The sequence below is a fragment of the Schistocerca serialis genome, chromosome 2, assembly GCF_023864345.2.
Source record: "Schistocerca serialis cubense isolate TAMUIC-IGC-003099 chromosome 2, iqSchSeri2.2, whole genome shotgun sequence".
In the NCBI taxonomy this organism is placed as follows: domain Eukaryota; kingdom Metazoa; phylum Arthropoda; class Insecta; order Orthoptera; family Acrididae; genus Schistocerca; species Schistocerca serialis.
The window spans coordinates 996,257,106-996,280,294 of record NC_064639.1 but is presented as its reverse complement, the minus strand read 5'-3'; the positions used below and the strand labels follow the sequence as shown (position 1 = coordinate 996,280,294).

General features: G+C 45.9%; 1 pseudogene; it reads right to left on the bottom strand.

Moving 5' to 3' along the window:
* Window positions 1–22,830: 22,830 nt before the first annotated feature.
* Window positions 22,831–22,948, bottom strand: LOC126458920 (5S ribosomal RNA; annotated as a pseudogene).
* Between the last annotated feature and the right edge of the window lie 241 nt (window positions 22,949–23,189).

Sequence of the window (23,189 nt, the reverse complement as noted above, 5' to 3'; positions counted from 1 at the left end):
GATAGAGCTCGCGAGACGGGTATATAAGCACCGACATGTGGCCAGGGACTAGCGTCTTTTGACATGTGAGCGTTATTACGAAATGAGTCCGAACAGGCCAACGTGCTGTTATTCTTTTCTTCGTTGTCGAAGGACAAACACCGGTAGACATCCATCGCAGAATGAAAAATGCATATGGCGCAGCATCTCTGTCTCTGCAACAAAGGATGCGTGCTGCTTCTTCATAACACACACGTCCAAACATCGCCAATGTCGTGACGCCGACGCTACGCCAACTAAGGTGGGAGACACTCAACATCCGCCCTACAGTCCTTGTCTCTCCCCATGCGGTTCCTTAAAAAAGGCCTTCGGGTCGGTTGTGCAGCAGGCAGTTACAGACAAGACGCAGCAGGACTGGGGGTTTTACCGAAGTGTCTTCAGCCTGCTCCGTCGGTGGGATGACTGCCTCAATCCTCAAATGGTTCTGAGTACTATGGGACATAACTTCTCAGGTCATCAGTCCCCTAGAACTTAGAACTACTTAAACCTAACTAACCTAAGGACATCACACACACCCATGCATGCCCGAGGCAGGATTCGAACCTGCGACCTAGCGGTCGCGCGGTTCCAGACTATAGCGCCTACAACCGCTCGGCCACACCGGCCGGCGCCTCAATCCTCAAGGCGATATATATATATATATATATATATATATATATATATATATATATATATATGTATATATACTCCTGGAAATTGAAATAAGAACACCGTGAATTCATTGTCCCAGGAAGGGGAAACTTTATTGACACATTCCTGGGGTCAGATACATCACATGATCACACTGACAGAACCACAGGCACATAGACACAGGCATCAGAGCATGCACAATGTCGGCACTAGTACAGTGTATATGCACCTTTCGCAGCAATGCAGGCTGCTATTCTCCCATGGAGACGATCGTGGAGATGCTGGATGTAGTCCTGTGGAACGGCTTGCCATGCCATTTCCACCTGGCGCCTCAGTTGGACCAGCGTTCGTGCTGGACGTGCAGACCGCGTGAGACGACGCTTCATCCAGTCCCAAACATGCTCAATGGGGGACAGATCCGGAGATCTTGCTGGCCAGGGTAGTTGACTTACACCTTCTAGAGCACATTGGGTGGCACGGGATACATGCGGACGTGCATTGTCCTGTTGGAACAGCAAGTTCCCTTGCCGGTCTAGGAATGGTAGAACGATGGGTTCGATGACGGTTTGGATGTACCGTGCACTATTCAGTGTCCCCTCGACGATCACCAGTGGTGTACGGCCAGTGTAGGAGATCGCTCCCCACACCATGATGCCGGGTGTTGGCCCTGTGAGCCTCGGTCGTATGCAGTCCTGATTGTGGCGCTCACCTGCACGGCGCCAAACACGCATACGACCATCATTGGCACCAAGGCAGAAGCGACTCTCATCGCTGAAGACGACACGTCTCCATTCGTCCCTCCATTCACGCCTGTCGCGACACCACTGGAGGCGGGCTGCACGATGTTGGGGCGTGAGCGGAAGACGGCCTAACGGTGTGCGGGACCGTAGCCTAGCTTCATGGAGACGGTTGCGAATGGTCCTCGCCGATACCCCAGGAGCAACAGTGTCCCTAATTTGCTGGGAAGTGGCGGTGCGGTCCCCTACGGCACTGCGTAGGATCCTACGGTCTTGGCGTGCATCCGTGCGTCGCTGCGGTCCGGTCCCAGGTCGACGGGCACGTGCACCTTCCGCCGACCACTGGCGACAACATCGATGTACTGTGGAGACCTCACGCCCCACGTGTTGAGCAATTCGGCGGTACGTCCACCCGGCCTCCCGCATGCCCACTATACGCAATCGCTCAAAGTCCGTCAACTGCACATACGGTTCACGTCCACGCTGTCGCGGCATGCTACCAGTGTTAAAGAGTGCGATGGAACTCCGTATGCCACGGCAAACTGGCTGACACTGACGGCGGCGGTGCACAAATGCTGCGCAGCTAGCGCCATTCGACGGCCAACACCGCGGTTCCTGGTGTGTCCGCCGTGCCGTGCATGTGATCATTGCTTGTACAGCCCTCTCGCAGTGTCCGGAGCAAGTATGGTGGGTCTGACACACCGGTGTCAATGTGTTCTTTTTTCCATTTCCAGGAGTGTATATATAAAGACGTTGACTGTGGATATTGTATCACAGACACAGTCCCTTTGACTAAACCAGTCCAAAAATGTGAACAACCATGCATGAGCAACGCCTGTTAGACGGAAGTGGTCCGACAGCCGATCAGTTCGTCATTCCACCAGGAAGGAGGTACACGGCTCGTGTTGCCCGTAGTTCAACCATAGCTAGACCGTCAATACCGCGGTTCGACTGCGTCCGCACTGTTACTTTGTGCCAGGAAGGGCTTTCAAATTTCCAGGCGTGTCGGAGTGAACCAAAGCGATGTTGTTCGGACATGGAGCGGATAACATGGAGGAGATACAAAGAGACAGTAACTTTCGATGATATGCCTCATTCAGGCCGCCCAAGGGCTACTACTGCAGTGGATGACCGCTACCTATGGATTATGGCTCGGAGGAAACCTGACAGCAACGCCACCATGTTGAATAATGCTTTTCGTGCATCCACCGGACGTCGTGGTACGACTCAAACTGTTCGCAATAGGCTGTATGATGCGCAACTTCACTTCCGACGTCCATGGCGGGGTCCCTCTTTCAGCAGGGAACATTCCGAATGGAACGTTCAGGACTGGCATCAAGCTCTCTTCACCGATGAATGTCGCATATGCCTACACCCAGAGAATCATCGGAGACGTGTTTGGAGGCAACCCAGTCAGCCTGAACTCCTTTGACACACTGTCCAGCGAGTGCAGCAAAGTGGAAGTTCCCTGCTGTTTTGGGGGGGCATTATGTGGGGCCGACGCACGCCGCTGGTGGTCATAGAAGGTGACATAACGGCTGTACGATACATGAATGTCATCCTGCGACTGATAGTGCAAGCATATCGGCAGCATATTGGCGATGCATTCGCCTTTAAGGACGACAATTTGCTCCCCCATCGTGCACATCTTGTGAATGACTTCCTTCAGGATAACGACATCGCTCGACTAGGACTGTTTATGGACGACGTGACCTATCAACCATTCTGAGGGTTCTACACTGAATCGCCATTGAGGAGTAGGACAATCTGGACCAATAGTGCCTTGATGAACTTGTGGATAGTATGCCACGACGAATACAGGCATGCATCAGTGCAAAATGGTTCAAATGGCTCTGAGCACTATGGGTCTTAACTGCTGTGGTCATCAGTCCCCTAGAACTTAGAACTACTTAAACCATCTAACCTACGGACATCACAAACATCCATGCCCGAGGTAGGATTCGAACCTGCGACCGTAGCGGTCGCGCGGTTCCAGACTGTGGCGCCTAGAACCGCTCGGCCACCCCGGCCGTCCTCAGTGCAAGAGGACGTGCTACTGTTAGAGGTACAGGTGTATACAGCAATCTGGACCCTAACACCTGTAGGTGGTGGTACAACATTCAATGTGTGATTGTCATGAGCAATAAGAAGGGCGGAAATGATGTTTATGTTGGTGTCTCTTCCAGTTTTCTGTACAGGTTCCGGAACTGTCGCAACACAGGTGATACAAAACATTCTTTTTTGTAGGTAAGTAATTAATTAAAGTAGCGCCCATGTGTGTATCTATATGGCACCCAGAAGAGATAAGCTATATTATTTCAATGATAACAAAATCAAATCACAGTTACAAAGAATCTGGCAGTATGAGTCCACTTCCTAGTACCAAGTTCCACCCCTATCTGGCGTATATGCATGCACATGTAGGCCTACGGTTTCCGTCGAGAAGGTTGTCCTAAGATGTGGAATCGTCTCCTGAGACAAGCTGACCGAAGCTGTTGTAACGAGTTCTTGGTATTTGAGTACTAGCACATGGGAGGAGTTGACGTCCGAGATAGCCCCAACATGCTTTATCAGGGGCATGTCTGGACGTTTTTCTGGCCACGTTGGTACTTCACCATCACGCAAAAAGTTATGTGACGTGCATTATCTGGTTGAATAAGGGTAACACGACACTGTCACGTAACACGCGAGGACTCGATCACTATCAACCGTGACCAACATGACGCCAAAGAGTAACACCACAGCGTGTCTCAAAACATTGGGAGAATGGGATATTTCTCCACGTGCACCGATCATGATCATCCGGAGCAGCGCAGTTCACTGCTAAAGACAGTGTAATGCCATTCATTAACAGTCTACAAAAATTTGTGTTGTGGCGTTAACGGCAGCCTGCGCATGGGACGGTAATTCCTTGGTCCGATAGCTGGCTTCCAGCGAGCAATGGTGCGGGACCACCCAGAATGTTGCAGGGAGGCCGATACTGGCTCTCGGATGACGCGGGCAGATATGAAGGGGTTACAATGTGTCTTGTGCACGCCCCCATGCAGCTCAACATCGGGCCACTGTCACATCCGAACGCCCCACAAATTTGAATACTGCATGATTCGACCACCCGGCCAGATGTGGGACTCACAATGACGACCCATTCAAACCGTCAGTGTTGATAAGGCTGTCCCACGCGGATATACGGCATCTTAGAGTCCTTCAGAGTGCTCACTGAACATCTGTCTGACGTTGTGCACACTCTTTACATGCCATCCAGAGCCGGCAACACCACCAAACACAAATTTCACTACTGCAGGCTGGTGGCTGCTGTAACTGTTACGGAGTAGTGCAATGCCAATCATATACATACCCACCGGTGGTAGGTAAATGTAGGAATTTCCATTGACATCCGACCATGTCTGAGCCAGAAGACATGGTTATATATATATATCGGCGAAACCTACATGCAGTTTTATTCTGCTTAATGTATTCGTCCTTCGGTCATCAACGAATCTCATCAATGATATCTATTTACCTTGACTTTTAATGTCAATCCTGAAACTTTCTTTTATCTCCGTCATTATTTCTTCGATGGGTCCGCCTACTTAGCTGAGTGGTAACGTGCTCGCCTCCCATGCAAGCGGGCCCAGGTTCGATTCCCGGCCGAGTTGGAGATTTTCTCCGCTCACGGACTGGGTGTTGTGTTGTCTTCATCATCATTTCATCCTCATCACCGGCGCGCAAGTCGTCCAATGTGGCGTCGACTGAAATAAGACTTGCACTTGGCGACCGAACTTACCCGAATGGGGCCTCCCGGCCAACCATACCATACGATCATTTTCATTTCTTCGATGTATAGGTAGATCAGTTGTGGCGACATACTGCATCCCTCATACCGTTTCTAATTCTAGCATTTCGTTCTTTGCCTTCCTTTCGTATTGATCCTTCTTGGTTTTTGTACATGTTGCATATTACCCTTCCATTCCTGTGGCGTATAGCTCACTTTCTGAAGACTTCGAATATCTTACAGCATTTAATGTTTATTGCTATTTATTTTATTAATTAAGGCGCAAAACTGATAATTTGTCTTCAGTGGTTTCTTTAACAGGTGGCTTAATTGGATGCTTTAGCAAAGTAGAGTGCTGTTTCTGTCCATGTCTAGCAATAAATATTGAGTTTACCTTGTGCTGGAGATTGTGACAGAACGATGTTGTTGTATTAAGCAAGCTTCCTACGTGTTCCTCCTCTTTCTATAAATACTCCGTTCGAAGAGACCTCGTAAAGCCCAACGGTACCGACCGATTGCCGCGGCATCCTCTGCTGTTGTGTGTCCTAGCTGTGGATGTGGAGGAGCAAGTGGTCAGCAGCACACACCTCATCAGGACGTTGTCGGTTTTCGTGACCGGAACCGCTACTTTTCAGTCAAGTAAGTCCTCAACTGGCCTCACAAGGGCTGAGTGCACCCTGTTTGCCAACAGCTCTCGACAGACCTGGAAGGTGACCCATCCGAGCGCTAACCGAGCCCAACAGCGTTTAACTTCGGTGATCTGCCGGGAATTAATGTTACCACTGCGGCAAGGCCGTTGGCTTCTTCCTGTATGCAGGGTGTTTGGAAATTGCCGTTACAGACTTCTAGGAGAGGCACTGAGTACATAACATTTTCAATAGGAACCCATGTCTGGAACCTAAGGTTCCCGTTACACGACCGTTTCAGTTCAAATGCTTAACACGTCCACTTCTGCTTGAGGAATTGAATTAGGAGTGACACAGTACAACTACTAGGAAACAATTCGGAAGCAAACATAGAGAAACATCCATTTATCACATAAGCACGTTTTTTTGTATTAACACTTAAACATTAAGCGTTTACATTATACCAAAACAAAAAAAACAACAAAAACAAGCAAACTGAACGTAGAGGATGTAATGCTACGTTATATTAGCTTTCGAACTGTTATCGAATACTTGTATTTCACCACGCCTAACTCAGTTCCTCAAGCAGAAGTGTATGAGTTAAACATCTGAAATGAAACCGTCATAGATCGGAAACGGCACGTTTGCGGACATGGGTTCCTACTCAAAATGTTATTTATTCACTCCCCTCTACAAGTTTGTAAGGGGAATTTCCGAAAACACTGTTTAGTATTGGTTATTATATCAACACTTCAAGACGTTCTTGTCGGAAAGCTGTTTGAATTGAAACGGATCAATTAGAACTGTCCCATACAAAAGCCCCTCACTGTGAACACTATGTGCAGCTTAGCGTGCCCAAGCGTCGTGTAAGTAAACGTAAAATGAATCTGAAAATTTCAACGAAGCGTAGGAAGATACAACCGTCGAACGGTACTGATCGCTGTGGAACACTGTGAATTCAAATCTGATGCCGTTCCTAGTATTAGTCGTGAATGACACAGGTTTCACGTTAAAAATGCATATGCATTAGTTTATGTTTCATTTAAATTGCTAATTTAAATGCATAATACGTTTTATATGCCATTACTGATTTCATGCCAGTACTGGCACTCGAGGGAAGCCCACACCTATTATGCCACTGTCATGAATCCTACAGAGAGGAAGCGCCCCTATAAAAGTTTTCTACTACAAAAAAGTAGGACACTTCTAGCAGCTGGGAATTGCTGTGCAGCATCAGAGGCAGCGATGGAGGCGCAAGCAGCTGCAGCGGCGTCTGCACAGGTAACGAGCTCTGCGACCAATTAATTAGCTGGCTCATTAAGCGCAGACACCTGCCAGCCTGCAGTCCCAGCGGCCTTGCTGCTGCTCCTGGCGTGTGGGCGGGTGCCGCTACAATCGCGGACTCGCCCGATTAGAAGGGCACTTGTGGTTTATCTGCTTAACGAGTGCTCCTATTCCACAGTTCTGGACGATATATTGGACATAATAATACAAATATCCAGATAATGTGGTGTGTGGCTACATGTTGTCTCCAAATTAGGTTGAATTCACTTTAGCATCGAAGAATGAGATGTCTGAATAGCAATGAGATCTTATAGTGTAATTTTTAAAGATGCTGTTCGAGATCCTGAAGATACCTTCGAATTGCGTAACAATCCTTAACATATTTTTCCGACACATACCACAGTTTCTCGATAATAGCGAAATCCAGAAATAACTATGGAGGTCAAAGGCTCTGAGCACTACGGGACTTAACTGCTGAGGCCATCACTCCCCTAGAACTTAGAACTACTTAAACCTAACTAACCTAAGGACATCACACACACCCATGGCCGAGGCAGGATTCGAACCTGCGACCGTAGCGGTCGCGCGGTTCCAGACTGTACCGCCTAGAACCACTCGGCCACACAGGCCGGCTATGGAGATCAGGGAATACTATTTCATCCTCATGCTTGTAAAACAAAACAGACCTAAAACGTGTTTATATGAGTAGACTACATGCCCACTGCAAACACACGGAACAGAAGCCCCTAGCCTCCCTTTCGGGAGGTCATTACTAGCTGAAAGCTGCCTATTAAAAATCTACTTGGCCATTAAAATTGCTACACCACGAAGATGACGTGCTACAGACGCGAAATTTAACCGCCAGGAAGAAAATGCTGTGAAATGCAAATGATCAGCTTTTCAGAGCATTTACGCCTACATCGTGCCGACATTCGGAAAGTTTCCAACCGATTTTCATACACAAACAGCAGTTGACCGGCGTTGCCTGGTGAAACGTTGTTGTCTTGCCTCGAGTAAGGAGGAGAAATGCGTACCATCACGTTTCCGACTTTCATAAAGGTTGGATTGTAGCCTATCGCGATTGCGGTTTATCGTATCGCGACATTGCTGCTCGCGTTGGACGAGATCCAATGACTGTTAGCATAATATAGAATCGGTGGGTTCAGGAGGGTAATGCGGAACGCTGTGCTGGATCCCAACGGCCTCGTATCACTAGCAGTCGAGATGACAGGCATCTTATCCGCATGGCTGTAACGGATCGTGCAGCCACGTCTCGATCCCTGAGTCAACAGATGGGCACGTTTGCAAAACAACCATCTGCACGAACAATTCGACGACGTTTGCCGCAGCATGGACTATCAGCTCGGAGACCATGGCTGCGGTTACCCTTGACGCTGCATCACAGACAGGAGCGCCTGCGATGGTGTACTCAACGACGAACCTGGTTGCACGAACGGCAAAACGTCATTTTTTCGGTTGAATCCAGGTTCTGTTTACAGGATCATGATGGTCGCGTCCATGTTTGGCGACATCGCGGTGATCGCACATTGGAAGCGTGTATTCATCATCGCCATACTGGCGTATCACCCGGCGTGATGGTATTGGGTGCCATTGGTTACACGTCTCAGTCACCTCTTGTTCGCATTGACGGCACTTTGAACAGTGGACGTTAGATTTCAGATGTGTGCCGACCCGTGGCTCTACCCTTCATTCGATCCCTGCGAAACCCTGCATTTCAACAGGACAATGGAAGACCGCATGTTGCAGGTCCTGTACGGGCCTTTCTGGATATAGAAAATGTTCGACTGCAGCCCTGGCCAGCACATTCTCCAGATCTGTCAGCAATTGATAACATCTGGTCAATGGTGGCCGAGCAACTGGCTCGTCACAGTACGCCAGTCACTACTCTTGATGAACTACGGTATCGTGTTGAAGCTGCATGGGCAGCTGCACCTGTACACGCCACAGTTTGGTTAGCTTGTGTAGTTTGACTCAATGCCCATGCATATCAGGGCCGTTATTACGGCCAGAGGTGGTTGTTCTGGGTATTGATTCCTCAGGATCTATGCACCCAAATTGCGTGAAAATGTAATCACATGTCAGTTCTAGGATAATATATTTGTCCAATGAATACCCGTTTGTCATCTGCATTTCTTCTTGGTGTGGCAGTTTTAATGGCCAGTAGTGTATTATTACTTAATTTCGCGAATTAGTTATTTCTGAAGTACTGCAAAGTTGATACTCTGTACCAGAATCGACTGCAAACAGTTTGGTTAGCTTGTGTAGTCTTTGAAGCTTACAGGAGGTCATGTACTTGGTTTCTGGTTCAGCGTGCCGATCACTTTGCTACTTGCGAAGCTAGGAACTCTGGACTGAGGTGTGACTGAGTCGGTCCTGTGCTGGTCGGTGAGGATCTGAGACATACTGGGTTGAATGCAGGAGGTCGCTGTTTTTGCTGCTTGGTGAGTTAGTTTATGTTTTCTCAGTTATCTTTAGGAATTGCTTATCTGCTAGGTTATTTCATTAGGTATGGGTCAGATACTTGAATTTTCTAATAAATTTTTCGCTAATTTACGTAGCGAAGTTGTTATGTATGCCGCGAATCAAATTACGTTCCGTTCCTAGTTCATTGTCTTATGTTGGCTATAGCCACGTTTCTTGGTACAGCTAATTTAGGCATTTAATCTGAAATGTGCAATCAATAGTTTCTTTCTAAGTGATGAGCTACTCCACAAAAATTATTCTGTAAGACATAACTGAGTGGGAATAAGCAAAATGTATCATGAGGTAGACTCATTTGTTTCCTAGACCAGCAACTATACTTAGAGCAAAAGTACCTGAAGAATGTTTGAGAAGCTCGTAATATGCTTCTTACAGCTCAGGTTTTCATCAACATGTACACGCATAAATTTGGAGCATTCTTTCGTTTATATGGTACATAAATTTATTGTTGGTGTGACTTTACTTGTTGAGCAGAACTGAATATAGTGTTCTTTCTCAAAATTTTGGGACAGCCCATTTTCAGAAAACTACTTAATAATTCTTTGGAAAATATAATTAACAGTCACTTCTGTTGCTTACTCTGTAATGCGATTTATAATAAAGTACCAATTCTGCGTGTTGGTTGTCAAGTGGAATGTGATTTACGTATATAAGGAACAGGAGTGGACCCAACATTGAACCCTGTGGAAATGCCTTTGTGGTATCTCCTCAGTCACTAAAATTTTATTCCTTTACAGTAGAGTGTGAAACATTCGGCACCACTTTTTGCATTCTGTTTCTTGCGTATGATTTAAATCAGTTGTGTATTAAGACATCAGTTCCATAAACTTTAAGTTTTTCTGATCGTTTGGCATGATCGACACAATCAAAAACATTGTAAAGATCACAAAGAACACCAACTGGTGATATTTTGTTATTTGAGGCTTGGGTGAATGTCAAAGTTGCATTCTCAGTTGAGTAACATTTCTAGAATTCAGACTTTGATATGTTAAATCGATTGGTTCTATTTAAATCTGAGACTACCACTGAATACACAACTTTTTCAAATATTTTGGAAAAAGATATCACTAAGGATACAGGACGATAATTATTTAAGACTTTTTGTCGCCTTTCTTATCAAGACGCTTAACAGTCGCTTATTTTAACATGTCAGGAAAAATTCTCTGTGCCAGTGATGTATAACATATGTTATTAAGAACACTACTAATTTAGAACTACTTTCCAGAATTCTGTCAGAAATTCCATCAGTACTATATGAGTCTCTGTTGTTTATAATGTTTTGAATTCTATGACATTCAGTGAAGGATGTTGGAGCTACTTCTAGTTGCTTAAAATTTTGTGAAATTACATTTTCAGATATTCTCTTGCTACTTTCAGTGAACTGTTTAATGCTACGGTTTCTGTTACACGTAGAAAGTGACTGTTAACCCTTTCGAGACGGACTGAGTCTCAGTCGGATACTGGCTGGCAGCCAAAGACGTCATATCGCCTGAACCAGTGTCGCAAAATGATGCGATTTTGCACATTCATTCAGTAGTACACCGGTGCAAATACAATTAGTAGTAAAGAAATAATTTAAAGCGTCAAGTCTGCGAGACTTATTACTTTCTGTCGGGACGTGCACACTTCTTTACATTTCCACGAGGTTTTAATTCTCTTAGCTATCCACGGCTCACACCTTTTTAAAGAACTTACTTTCAAACATTGACCCAGATTTATTAATGAATAATTTAAACTCGACCTTCCATATATACCTCACCCCATACCGTTTTCCTAAACCACATTCTGGTTGAAGTTTCTCTTTTCAACACGATCTTCTCCTTGGTAGGTAGCTACCACCATATTTGTGCACCGTCCGTTCAAAAAAAAAAAAAAAATGTTTCGAGTCCAGTTTTATCCCTGGCTTATAAACGGCGTCAGCGCAGTAAGTATGGTGGCAGCTTGGAGTAATAAGTGTATATCTTCTAACTGGTCAGTTGCGAGCAGGGAGCAAAGGAGCAACATCTCTAAATCCAGTTTTAAAGGCATTATCCAGAATGCTTTGAAGAAGCAAAAGTTTGTCCTGCAGTTTTCACTCTCCATAAAAAACAACGAACCGTAGGCGACTGCCGCTGCTTGATGCCAAACTCAGACAGCTCTCTTCTGTAAAAAATCTTCACAGGTAACGACACTTGATGTTAACGATACGAACCTACTACAAAACGATACATGTAGAAATTCACATGAAGGGTCAACGTATTGACGATATAAGTGGCATTAAAAACAATGTGACGCACATGTTGAACAACATATGAATGAACGACTGTTCTGACAGTTTCACGTGATTGTATGAACGGTCTGTGCGTTTTACTTTAGTGTGGAGAGACAGTGTAGAACACCTGAAGCTTCAAATTTACCATCATAAATTTTATTTACTTTTTACTAATGCAGTCTGCAAATGTTTTGGACTGACATGGTATCTTGGAAGGGAAACACAAATGCGCTATCGGATTTACTTAAAATGATTTTGGCTCATGAGTTGTTGTCTAGAGACGGATCACACACCTTTGTAAAGATGTTCCATTTTTAGCAAATGACATGTTTATGAAGTTCTCTGCAGATTTGGCAGCTGCAATGTAAATATATAAATCTAGCTATCATAGCCGGCCGGAGTGGCCGTGCGGCTCTAGGCGCTACAGTCTGGAGCCGAGCGACCGCTACGGTCGCAGGTTCGAATCATGCCTCGGGCATGGATGTGTGTGATGTCCTTAGGTTAGTTAGGTTTAATTAGTTCTAAGTTCTAGGCGACTGATGACCTCAGACGTTAAGTCGCATAGTGCTCAGAAACATTTGAACCATTTTTAGCTATCATATGAACTAGGCAACATGAGGAATTACTTTTAAATTCAATCCTTTATTCGCTAAAAGCACAGCTCTGTTGTCGTGGCACGTGTTCTCTTGGCAACACTCGGTGGCACCCAAATTCACGATAGCTGGCTTAAATCGGTCCTCGTAGTTCCTGAGTAAATGACAAACAGTTAATTGGTTCAAATGATTCTGAGCACTATGGGACTTAACATCTGAGGTCATCAGTCCCCTAGAACTTAGAACTACTTAAACCTAACTAACCTAAGGAATCACACACATCCATGCCCGAGGCAGGATTCGAACCTACGACTGCAGCGGTCGCGCGGTTCCAGACTGAAGCGCCTAGAACCGCTCGACCACTCCGGCCGGCAAACAGTCAATTCTACAGTGATTATGAAGACACTTCCCTGTAAAAAAGTTATAGTTCCTCTACATTGGATAAAAAACGAAAAAGGACGATTCACCACTTAGGAAACATTCGAACGGAACGGAAATTGGTAGAGATGATGTACGTTTACAGACAAACAAATGATTGTAGTTTCAGAAAAATTGGATTATTTATTCAAGAGAAAGAGCTTCACAAATTGAGCTGGTCAGTTCCGCCTTGGTATAAGTACGTCTCTGGTCCTTATGCAAGCAGTTATTCGGCTTGGAGTTGATTAACAGAGTTGTTCCATTTCTTGCCAAACTGTGAATTGACACGTTACGTCGTTAAAATCTCGAGCTGGTTGGAGGACCCTGCCCATAATGCTCAAACCGTTCCCAATAAGGGACAGACCAAGCGACTTTTTTGGCCAAGCCAGGGTTTGGTAAGCACGAAGACAAACTGTAGATAGTCTCTGTATGTCCATATTTTCGGAGATGGTTGCGGGACTCGGCTGTTCGCTACAGGATGTGAAATCAAACACCTTTCAGCCATATAATTTCCAAACTTATTTTATCTGGCTACCAGTTTCGGCGATTTACTGCGCCATCTTCCGGCCCCTGAGCGATGTGTAGGAAGATTACACCTCGTTTCTGGTCAAAATAGGGACCAACATTCAAATAATGGTATCTGCAGATTTCTGCTTGCTATGGCGATCACTTCAACCATCATCTGCCGACTAGCGGCGGAAACTCTCGCCATGTGCGGGCGGGCATTATGTTCCCAAATTTACGCCCAGGATGGCTTAAGGAGAAAAAAACGGGTCATAGAATATCGCCGACGTACTACTGTGCTTACGGATGCCGTGGATGACAACCAAAGAGCTCCTACTATGGAAAGAAATGGCACCCTAGTCCATCACTCCTTGCCGTGGGGCCACATCGATGGAGTCAGTCAGGTTGGTATCCCACCGCAGTCTGGAGCGTCTCCAGGCACGTCTTCAGCATGGAATCTCATTGACTGGAGTAGAACTGTGTTCATTAATACGTCCCACTTCGAACCGAGTTCCGATGACCAGCGGATCTCTCCATAAATGAGAACGTTTTTAGCATTATAGGAGGGTACTCGACCCACCTCGGGATTTCGACGATCTAAAGCGCGTAATGGGGCCCCTTAGGGATATGGCGGCTAAGGAGGGGAAGAAATCCAGTGTGCACTCCGTGTGCATTCCGGGTGGAGTCATTCCTGATGTGGAAAGGGTCCTTCCGGATGCCATGAAGAGCACAGGGTGCAGCCAGCTGCAGGTGGTGGCACATGTCGGCACTAATGACGTGTGTCGCTTTCGATCTGAGGAAATTCTCTCTGGATTCCAGCGGCTATCTGATTTGGTGAAGGCTGCCGGTCTTGCTTACGAGATGAAGGCAGAGCTCACCATCTGCAGCATCGTTGACAGAACCGACTGCGGACCTTTGGTGCAGAGCCGGGTGGAGGGTCTGAATCAGAGGCTCAGACGGTTTTGCGACCTTGTTGGCTACAGATTCCTTGACTTGCGCCATAGGGTGGTGGGGTTTCGGGTTCCGCTGAATAGGTCAGGAGTTCATTACACTCAGCTGGCGGCTACACGGGTAGCGGAGGTTGTGTGGCATGGACTGGGCGGTTTTTTAGGTTAGAAGGCCTCGGGAAAGTACGGGGTGGGCTGCAATCTCAAAGGGTGCATGGCAAATACAGGACGTGCTTGGATCAAGGTACAGTCGGAATTGTGGTTGTAAATTGTAGTAGTTGTGCTGGGAAAGTCCCTGAGCTTCAAGCGCTAATAGAAAGCACAGAAGCTGAAATCGTTATAAGTACAGAAAGCTGGCTAAAACCTGAAATAAGTTATGCAGAAATTTTTACGAAGTCTCAGACGGTGTTCAGGAACGATAGATTAGGCAGAATTGGTGGTGGAGTGTTTGTGTCTGTCAGTAGTGATTTATCTTGTAGTGAAGTCGAAGTAGATACTCCGTACGAATTGGTATGGGTGGAGGTTATTACTTAACAGCCGAACTAATAATTGGCTCCTTCTACCGACCTCCAGACTCCGATGATATAGTTGCTGAACAGTTCAGAGAAAATTTGAGTCTCGTAACAAATAAATACCCCACTCATACGGTTATAGTTGGTGGGAACTTCAACCTTCCCTCAATATGTTGGCAAAAATACTTGTTCAAAACCGGTGGTAGGTAGAAAACATTTTCCGAGATTGTTCTAAATGCTTTCTCCGAAAATTATTTCGAGCAGCTAGTCCACGAGCCCACGCGAAATGTAAATGGTAGCGAAAACACACTTGACCTCTTCGCCACAAACAATCCAGAGCTGATAGAGAGCATCATGACTGATACAGGGATTAGTGATCACAAGGTCGTTGTAGCTAGGCTCAATACCGTTTCTTCTAAATCCACCATTAACAAACGCAAAATAATTTTATATAAAAAAGCGGTTAAAGTGTCACTAGAAGCTGTCACTAGAAGCCTTTCAAGAGGCAATCTCCATTCCTTCCGAACTGACTATGCAAATGTAGACAAGATGTGGCTCAAATTCAAAGATATAGTAGCAACAGCAATTGAGAGGTTCATACCTCATAAATTGGTAAGAGATGGAACTGATCCCCCATGGTACACAAAACAGGTCAGAACGCTGTTGCAGAGGCAACGCAAAAGCATGCGAAGTTCAGAAGAACGCGAAATCACGAAGATTGGCTAAAATTTACAGACACGCATTTGGCACGGACTTCAATGCGAGATGCCTTTAATAGGTTCCACAACGAAACATTGTCTCGAAATTTGGTAGAAAATCCGAAGAAATTCTGGTCGTATGTAAAGTACACATTTCTCTGCCTCGTGATGGCTGGGTGTTGTGTGATGTCCTTAGGTTAGTTATGTTTAAGTAGTTCTAAGTTCTAGCGGACTGATGACCATAGATGTTAAGTCCCATAGTGCTCAGAGCCATTTTGTAAAGTACACAAGCGGCCATACGCAGTCAATACCTTCGCTGCACAGTGCCGATTGTGCGACTGGATTCGTGATTTCCTGTCAGGAAGGTCGCAGTTCGTAGTAATAGACGGCAAATCATCGAGTAAAAGTTGTATCAAGTGTTCCCCAGGGAAGCGTCCTGGGACCTCTGCTGTTCCTGATCTATATAAATGACCTGGGTGACAATCTGAGCACTTCTCTTAGGTGGTTCGCAGATGATTCTGTAATTTACCGTCTAGTAAGGTCATCCGAAGACCAGTATCAGTTGCAAAGCGATTTAGAAAAGATTGCTGTATGGTGTGGCAGGTGGCAGTTGACGCTAAATAACGAAAAGTGTGAGGTGATCCACATGAGTTCCAAAAGAAATCCGTTGGAATTCGATTACTCGATAAATAGTACAATTCTCCAGGCTGTCAATTCAACTGAGTACCTGGGTGTTAAAATTAGGAACAACTTCAGTTGGAAAGACCACATAGATAATATTGTGGGGAAGGCGAGCCAAAGGTTGCGTTTCATTGGCAGGACACTTAGAGGATGCAATAAGTCTACTAAAGATACAGCTTACACTACACTCTTTCGTCCTGTGTTAGAATATTGCTGCGCGGTGTGGGATCCTTACCAGGTGGGATTGACGGAGGACATCGAAAGGGTGCAAAAAAGGGCAGCTCGTTTTGTATTATCACGTAATAGGGGAGAGAGTGTGTCAGATATGATACGCGAATTGGGATGGAAGTCATTAAAGCAAAGACGTTTTTCATCGCGGCGAGATCTATTTACGAAATTTCAGTCACCAACTTTCTCTTCCATATGCGAAAATATTTTGTTGAGCCCAACCTACATAGGTAGGAATGATCATCAAAATAAAATAAGAGAAATCAGATATCGAATAGAAAGGTTTAGGTGTTCGTTTTTCCCGCGCGCTGTTCGGGAGTGGAATGTTAGAGAGATAGTATGATTGTGGTTCGATGAACCCTCTGCCAAGCACTTAAATGTGAATTGCAGAGTAGACACGTAGATGTAAATGAATTGGACAGAAGTTAGCACGATATCCCTCAAGAGGACATCCAATGACTCTGTCAATCAGTGCCATGCCGAATAACTGCTTGCATAAGGGCCAAATGTGGACCAAAGTCTTATTGACTTGCGCAATTTGAGAAGCTCATTCTTGTGAATAACTCATCTTTTTTTCTGAAAATGCGATCATTTTTCTGTGCTGTACATGTACATCATATCTGCCGATTTCGGTCCCATTCGGATAATTCCTTCTTTAGCGCATTGTTTTTTTGCTTTTTTGTTTGTTTGTGTTAGATGGTGGTTAGTTTTCAACGTCCCGTCGACAACGAGGTCATTAGAGACGGAGCGCAAGCTCGGGTTAGGGAAGAATTGGGAAGGAAATCGGCCGTGTCCTTTCAGAGGAACCATTCCGGCATTTGCCTGAAACGATTTAGGGAAATCATGGAAAACCTAAATCAGGATGGCTGGAGACGGGATTGAACCGTCGTCCTCCCGAATGCGAGTCCAGTGTGCTAACCACTGCGCCACTTCGCTCGGTTTTTGTGTTAGAGTATATATTTAAATAAATTGGTTCTCATATAACATTATGTTAAAAATCTATCGCTTCCGATGCGTTAACAAATGTTCATGAATTAATTATATTTCCTATTTCTTATTAAGTCGGAAAGTTTAACCACATTATAATAATACATAATTTTGTTGATTCAGTACTAGGTACTTCTCAGTTTATCTTCACTCAATTTTGTTAACATGAATATTCTGTTGGTAACCTAAGATATGAGTAATCTGTACAATCTGAATGTCAAATAAGGATGTGAGAATTTTGATTTCAGCGAACTTGAGGGCACTAGAGTAGTGTTGCGAGTGCTAAATTCCTCGTCTGTTCCGACTCACTCGCGTCAAGGCATGTACCCAGCAAGTAAAGTAGTCCACAATATCCAATACCTAAAAATGGCGGGGAAGAAAATGTCCTTCTGCTACGTGCCAGGGCACATGGGTATTAAGGGGAACGAAGTGACAGGTGGAGCAGCTAAGGAGGCGCGCCGTGATCCTCAGTTACGTCAGTGTACCACCCATCTACATGCTATCGTCTCGCTGTTGAGGTACTAAGTCATGTGTCGGGAATAATAATAGTGGATGGAAGCGACACACAATAAACTGCGTTTACTAAAGTCGACAAGGCGACCGTGGCGTGTCTCCTTGCAGCCATCTTCGCATGGGACACAGCCCTAAAACGCATGGATTTTTGCTCCGGAAACAGGTCCCTCTCATGTGTTGTCGTGCTTGTCGCATGCAGATCAACGTGCACCACATTTTAGTATACTCTGTTTTGTATTCAGGCAAGGGGGCGATTGCTCATTTGCCAATCACTTGCCACCTGTTTTGAATGACAATGGCACGTATGCGGTACGTCTTTTTAAGTTTTGTGCAATGCCTGACTTGTTCACTAAAACCATAGTGATGAAGTTTCAATACGTTATCAGCAAGACCGGCTCATCCATGGTCTTTGTAAGTGATCTGCCAGCCACACATTCCTGTGACTCAATTTTAGTTTTCCTCTGTCTTACCTGAGTTTTAATCGACAGTTTTAGAACATGTGATCATTTTTAGACGTCCATTACGTGAGGTGAGTTATTGTGACTGTGCATGTGTTCATGGGTGAAATTGGGAGTGAATGAGTTTGATTTTATGTAAGATTGCTTTTTATTTCTTTTATCGCATTTCCTGAATTTTAAGCACATTCTTTTAGTTTTCGGATGGGCGCTGATAACCTCCCCGTTGACTGTCCCTAATACATACACACACACAATTTAAATATAGGGTGACGCATTTTATAAATTTTTTTGGGGGAAATTCCACTTACGTCTCTAGCTATGAAGATCGGCTCTCTACATCAGTGAAGACACGCAGTTACTTGCCTGGACTTTCCTGCGGCCAGCTATGCTCAGCTACCATAGTAAGTGCTTTACTCGCTAAGTGGTTTGTATCCCCTTTCCTGTACGTGCAGGAACGTGTCCTATATAATACTACAGCTTTCCGCTTTCCACTCGATATGCCTTGCTCCCATAAACACGAAAGACGTCTCGTCCTGCAGTAGTTCTAAAGGAAACCACCACAAAAGTTTTCTAAACCAGGCTGTGGGCTGACGGATTACGTTTTGTCTCTCAAATGTTCTATAGACAGCGTTCTTCGCAGCAAGTATTTACTAAAACCCGCTCTCAAGACTTTAGTGAAAATAGTTCGTGTCACATGGAACATCTTACAAGCGAATCAGCGCTTTGTTTCGCACACTGAAATTACTCTTGGAAATCTTCATGTCTGCTCAAAACCAGACGCAAGTGTTCATTCTGTAATCTCCCGCCGTCCTTTCAGGAACTGTTCCCATGGTGTTCTTAGGTTTCAACACAAAGTATTGTAAATACAGCAACGTGTTTAAATACTTTGATTAAATACTCTTGTTTCTTCATAATGATTCATTTTGTGCTGTAATACCTGTGTAATGTGTTTTATCACACAATTGGTCATACGCGCTCACATGCAAAGCCACCCTCAAAAGGAAATATGAGATGAGATATGGAGACACAACATTTCAGCCACACGTGTGGTTGTCAGTCACTTGGTTTGACACTAGCCGCTCTTCAGTCCGCCTGCTCCATATGCACACGACCCACTGGACTCAAAGAGCGGTCTCTAATTACTGCGACAGCGCGGCCTGCCCTTTGTACGCTCGAGGACAATAACTGTCCGAAGCGCTAGTGCAGCATTTCGGATCACAATGGACAGCTATCAAAACAGCTCGCATGCGTGAACAGGCGAACACCTCTGCCTGTGGCTGTAGTTTCATGTTCGACAAAATGTGTCAAAAAATGTCGTTTTAAAAATCTCAAGAGGGAAGCGCTAAGTTGAAAATCGTCGCGATAGCTTTCTATCGTGTGTTGTTCTCCAATTCTCTTGGATAGCCGTTGCAACATTCTTTTTTCAGAAGATAACCCTAGAGAAAGACAACCTGAAATGAAAATACTTCAGTTCGTGTGGCCACTGCCGCGCTGTTGGAACACATTCCATCCATATCCTTTAAGTACGATACTGCAGTGCCTGTATTATTCCAAATTACGATGCTCTTGCCCCGAGATTCGAAATAACACAAGCATTGCAATATTGTATTTATTCGCCGAGACCGGGCATGAGACTTTCAAGTAAAATGTCTTCCCCCGTAATGGATGTACGAGTACAGATTGTACACACATGGCTGACGACATATGAAAGTTGGGCCTCGCCTTGAATCGTGCTTGGACAGCCAGAGAGTAAGGCGACCACTTGCGATAAGCGGAAAATCCGGGTTCGATTCCCGGTCCGGCACAAATTTTCACAGTCGTCATTCCATTATACAACTGAAGATTGTCCATATTTGCTACTGTGAATACATCTCATGTATTTCCCTTGAAGGTGCCACAATGGTGACAGACACACTGATCCAGCCGTGCGCCTAAAGTCGTTTCGGAAATCACGTTTATACCGTACGCTTGGCTTGTAGTTATATTGCAGCCGACGCTGAACGACCGAAGTAGCATGGCAGTCGTAAATGATGAGCTTAGATTGAAGAAACCAATTCTACTTCACGTGGAAGATTGTAATGGCGAGCCGGCCGGAGTGGCCAAGCGGTTCTAGGCGCTACAGTCCGGAACCGCGCGACCGCTACGGTCGCTGGTTCGAATCCTGCCTCGGGCATGGATGTGTGTGATGTCCTTAGGTTAGTTAGGTTTAAGTAGTTCTAAGTTCTAGGGGACTGATGACCTTAGAAGTTAAGTCCCATAGTGTTCAGAGCCTTTTCAACCTTTTTTTGTAATGGCGACGGAAGCAAAGTGTCGGTCACATCAGCGATGAAAGCATCAACAGTACTTGTACACACAACAGCGAACAGCACATTCGGACCACTCGGATCATCATTCGGTTACCATTGCGTCGTAGGTAGCACCATCAGTAACTGATGACAGCCGTTCTCCTTGTTTCTTGTGCACTTACAGCGCCTTTCGGGTACATACCCTACACTGGGCCCTAAGTGCTTCGTTAATTCACTACAGCTGTACTCAAACGCTACCGCATGTTAAGTATTAGGGTGACTGCTTTGGAAAAACCCACAAGAATCCAGGCAATAATAGTATGGAAAACCACCCGAACTTTCCGTCCCCGAGACCTTTATTTCACAGTCCAGTCAGTCAAAACACATAAATACCTTAGATTAATGCTAGATCCGAAAGTAACCTGAAATCCCCAACTACTAACAATCCAGACGAAAGCCCACGGTAGACTACAACTACTGACAGGTCCCGCATGTGGATTAAATCCTCCTGTCACTCTCCTTACCTGCAAAACCCATCGTTACCTATGTCAATGCTGCATTGAGATATACTTCTCCAAAATTTTACCCCTCTCCCCAAATCCTAATGCAACGTGCATTACATCTAGCCTTTCGTATCCGTCTACCCTTTCCTCACGGCTCTCCTCTACAGGTCAATCAAATCAAACGTGAGTCCCTATAGTCTGCCCATCGTTGAGAACCCTAGTCTCCTGCCGCACCTCTGTCAACAGGCCCCACCTTCCATCAATCACCAAGCACTACACATTCTTTCCCAACAGGACTCCAGCCGCGTTCCCCTCCCAGACTGCGAACTTATCCAAGAGATCGACCATCGTTCCAAATCGAAGGCTCCTAACCTCTCTCTCCTTGGCCAGCTGACATTCCAGCCGCACCTCTATCAATAGGTCCCACCTTCCCTCATACACCAAGCACTCCATATTCTTTCCCAACAGAGCTCCAGCCACCTTCCCATCTCAGACCGCGAAATTATCCAAGAGATCGACCTTCGTCCCGATTCGAAAGTTCCTAAAGTCTCTCTTCTTGGTCAGCTGACATCCCATTTGTCTTCAGTGTGGCTCAAACTGTGCCAAATGACCACAGCTCGTCAACGATGAGTTTGGCGAGAACTTCTAACGGCAATTCAAAGATGCGTACAGTACGCACTCCCAGAGCGGCATGGTCAACTGCAACCATGCTCACATTACCGTCAGCGTGGCAGAAGCGGAAGATCGTTGTGGAAGTCTATCGCAGGCAGATTCGTTTATCAGTTTGAGGTATAACGTGCACGATACAACAGACAAATGGATGCCATCAGTTTGAAGCATAATGTGCAGGATACAATAGACAATTGATTGCCTATCAGTTCTTGAGGTTCATGTGCAACACGTCTCGAAGAAATCGTTCTGTTCCATTTGCCTTCGATCTTGTGTACGTTTCATTGAACGTTAGTTGGATTGTAGCCACGGTGGGTCGGTGCCGGTTCTATAAGTCAATATAAAGACGCACGACGGAGCGCTAGCGAGTAAACAACAACGCCTACGGTGCGCTGCTGGGCGGTTCGACCCCGTCCGCGCGATGTCATAATAGAAAGCCGGCTGTGCTACTAAGAAGTTGCATTGACTGCTGCACCACCCAGACACAGTGTTTACTATCTCAGCAAACCTCTCGGCCGTCACACATTCCAACCTAGCGCCACCTATGAGCAGCCCCTGCCACGTCCTCGATGATTCCCAGAGAACACACACACTCCGGCCTCAGGCCACAAGTGGCCCAACGGGACCATCTGACCGCCGTGTCACCCTCAGCTAAGGATGCAGATAGGATGGGCGTGTGGTCAGCACACCGCTCTCCCGGTCGTTATGATGGTTTTCTTTGACCGGAGCCGCTACTATTCGGTCGAGTAGCTCCTCAATTGACATCACGAGGCTGAGTGCAAAAAAATGGCTCTGAGCACTATGGGACTTAACATCTGTGGTCATCAGTCCCCTAGAACTTAGAACTACTTAAACCTAACTAACCTAAGGACATCACACACATCCATGCCCGAGGCAGGATTCGAACCTGCGACCGTAGCAGTCGCGCGGTTCCGGACTGAGCGCCTAGAACCGCTAGACCATCGGGGCCGGCGTCTGAGTGCACCCCGATAAATGGCAACAGCGCATGGCGGCCCGGATGGTCACCCATCCAAGTGCCGGCCACGCTCGACAGCGCTTAACTTCGGTGATCTGACGGGAACCGGTGTATCCACTGTGGCAAGGCGGTTGCCCAAGATTCCCAGAGAAGGTGAGACGTAATTGTGCATCCGCACTGAAGATGGCGGATTTAGTGCCCATGGAGACGAAGCAATTATTCGAATGTGTGGTAACAATTTTTTCGGACACTCTCCAATATGGGAAATGAATCCATCACCTTCACTGCGAATGCACAATTACGTCTGACCTTCTGCAGGAATCACCAAGTAATGAGCAAGGAGTACATGGACTGCAGCTGTAAATAGGTGGCGCTAG